Consider the following 3,660-nt stretch of genomic DNA (forward strand, 5'->3'; position numbering starts at 1 on the left):
AAAAGTTGTTGGTCCTAATTCTATTGTTATTAATGAGTGTGAAAAAACACAGCATTCTCGATTTCAATACCATAACCCTAAGCCCTATAAAAAATTAACTCACTCCCACAATATCCCTAACTTATTGTTAGTGCACATGGCCTTTTTTCATAAATCCGTCTGGAATCTAGTCTATATTATGGTTGGCGACATATTGAAAGAGACATTCAAAGTGATATTGAAATTGGACATTATAAAATGGGAAATGGTTTTAATAAGACAATGTTTCATTCAACCATTTATTCTACAATTAAATATACATGGCCATGAAGCACAAACATTCAGGAATGTCACACATGTTGTTTTGCCAAACTACATCAAATTCATATCACTCTGTTTGATCATCTGATCATCACTCTGTTTCTGACAGGCACACATTGATGCGGACCTCAACTCTGAATAGCGACATTTGCAGCGTCGAGTCTTTCATTCATTACTTCTGGCGTGCACAACAAATCATCTTAAGGTAACTTTCTGGGATTGGACTCGGTGACATCAGAATAGGCTCTAGTCCTGAATCACCACGTTTCCATCCCATTTCCAAAGGTGCAGGCAGGTCAGGTATGGCACAATGAGCATTTCTCCATACCATGGCTTGATAGTGTACTCGCATCAAATGGAAATGAGGAGAAGCACTTGTCGGTGACATTGCTTCTGGTTTACCAGTCTTGGAGAACAACATATGTCGTGCTGAATCAACAGAGGTTGTTCTGTGGACATTATACATTCTGCAGATTTGATTGTCTCCTCTGTGAGTTCACCAATGCCCAAGTTCTTCAGCAGTTTATTCAAAACTCAAAGAAAACCCTCAAAATTCGACTTGGGAACCGGGTTAATCGAATTCAGCATACCCTAATTATATTAAAAAGTAAGGTTCCCAACTTTTACCCAAAAATGCACCGAGAAGCTTATACATGGCCTTTTCCCATAAACCCGTCTAGTCTATATCACTGCGCTATCCTGCAGAGCATGAACATAGTAAAATGTGAAAGAGTGAAAGGAATCTCAACTCACAAGTCTGTTAGCAAAAGAACAAGTGCCACCCCAACCCCAAAACAATGGAGTACACCATGGGAGCTTGAACCCAACCCCAAAACAATGAACTACACCATGGGAGTTTGAAACCAACCCCAAAACAATGAACTACACCATGGGAGCTTGAAACCAACCCCAAAACAATGAAATACACCGTGGGAGCTCGAACCCAACCCCAAAACAATGAAATACACCATGGAAGTTTGAAACCAACCCCAAAACAATGAAATACACCGTGGGAGCTGGAACCCAACCCCAAAACAATGAAATACACCATGGAAGTTTGAAACCAACCCCAAAACAATGAAATACACCATGGAAGCTGGAAACCAACCCCAAAACAATGAACTACACCATGGAAGTTTGAAACCAACCCCAAAACAATGAAATACACCATGGGAGCTTGAAACCAACCCCAAAACAATGAACTACACCATGGAAGTTTGAAACCAACCCCAAAACAATGAACTACACCATGGAAGTTTGAAACCAACCCCAAAACAATGAACTACACCATGGAAGTTTGAAACCAACCCCAAAACAATGAACTACACCATGGAAGTTTGAAACCAACCCCAAAACAATGAACTACACCATGGAAGTTTGAAACCAACCCCAAAACAATGAACTACACCATGGAAGTTTGAAACCAACCCCAAAACAATGAAATACACCATGGGAGCTTGAACCCAACCCCAAAACAATGAACTACACCATGGGAGTTTGAAACCAACCCCAAAACAATGAAATACACCGTGGGAGCTTGAACCCAACCCCAAAACAATGAACTACACCATGGAAGTTTGAAACCAACCCCAAAACAATGAAATACACCGTGGGAGCTTGAACCCAACCCCAAAACAATGAACTACACCATGGAAGCTTGAAACCAACCCCAAAACAATGAACTACACCATGGAAGTTTGAAACCAACCCCAAAACAATGAACTACACCATGGAAGCTTGAAACCAACCCCAAAACAATGAACTACACCATGGAAGTTTGAAACCAACCCCAAAACAATGAACTACACCATGGAAGCTTGAAACCAACCCCAAAACAATGAACTACACCATGGAAGTTTGAAACCAACCCCAAAACAATGAAATACACCATGGGAGCTTGAACCCAACCCCAAAACAATGAACTACACCATGGGAGTTTGAAACCAACCCCAAAACAATGAACTACACCATGGGAGCTTGAAACCAACCCCAAAACAATGAAATACACCGTGGGAGCTCGAACCCAACCCCAAAACAATGAAATACACCATGGAAGTTTGAAACCAACCCCAAAACAATGAACTACACCATGGGAGTTTGAAACCAACCCCAAAACAATGAACTACACCATGGGAGCTTGAAACCAACCCCAAAACAATGAAATACACCATGGGAGTTTGAAACCAACCCCAAAACAATGGAATACACCATGGAAACTTGAAACTAACCCCAAAACAATGAACTACACCATGGAAGTGTGAAACCAACCCCAAAACAATGAACTACACCATGGGAGCTTGAAACCAACCCCAAAACAATGAACTACACCATGGCAGCTTGAACCCAACCCCAAACAATGGAATACACCATGGGAGTTTGAAACCAACCCCAAAACAATGAACTACACCATGGGAGCTTGAAACCATCCCCAAAACAATGAACTACACCAAGGGAGCTTGAAACCAACCCCAAAACAATGAACTACACCATGGGAGTTTGAAACCAACCCCAAAACAATGAACTACACCATGGGAGCTTGAAACCAACCCCAAAACAATGAACTACACCATGGGAGCTTGAAACCAACCCCAAAACAATGAACTACACCATGGGAGCTTGAAACCAACCCCAAAACAATGGAATACACCATGGAAACTTGAAACTAACCCCAAAACAATGAACTACACCATGGAAGTGTGAAACCAACCCCAAAACAATGAAATACACCATGGAAGCTTGAAACCAACCCCAAAACAACGAACTACACCATGGGAGCTTGAAATCAACCCCAAAACAATGGAATACACCATGGGAGTGTGAAACCAACCCCAAAACAATGGAATACACCATGGAAACTTGAAACTAACCCCAAAACAATGAACTACACCATGGAAGTGTGAAACCAACCCCAAAACAATGGAATACACCATGGAAACTTGAAACTAACCCCAAAACAATGAACTACACCATGGAAGTGTGAAACCAACCCCAAAACAATGAACTACACCATGGGAGCTTGAAACCAACCCCAAAACAATGAACTACACCATGGCAGCTTGAACCCAACCCCAAACAATGGAATACACCATGGGAGTTTGAAACCAACCCCAAAACAATGAACTACACCATGGGAGCTTGAAACCAACCCCAAAACAATGGAATACACCATGGAAGTGTGAAACCAACCCCAAAACAATGGAATACACCATGGAAGTGTGAAACCAACCCCAAAACAATGGAATACACCATGGAAGTGTGAAACCAACCCCAAAACAATGGAATACACCATGGAAACTTGAAACTAACCCCAAAACAATGAACTACACCATGGAAGTGTGAAACCAACCCCAAAACAATGAA

At 41.6% G+C, this 3,660-nt stretch overlaps 1 protein-coding gene across 1 annotated transcript in view; it reads right to left on the minus strand.

Annotated features, from left to right (window-relative positions):
• Positions 1 to 264: 264 nt before the first annotated feature.
• Positions 265 to 3,660, minus strand: part of LOC144891105 (bridging integrator 3-like) — a 158,924-nt gene continuing 155,528 nt past the window's right edge. The window contains exon 5 of the mRNA XM_078773492.1: positions 265 to 3,660. This exon is cut by the window's right edge and continues 940 nt beyond it. The gene's annotated coding sequence lies outside the window, so the exon portion shown is untranslated.

Source organism: Myxine glutinosa, chromosome 3 (assembly GCF_964187855.1).
Source record: "Myxine glutinosa chromosome 3, kmMyxGlut1.1, whole genome shotgun sequence".
NCBI classification, from domain to species: Eukaryota; Metazoa; Chordata; class Myxini; order Myxiniformes; family Myxinidae; genus Myxine; species Myxine glutinosa.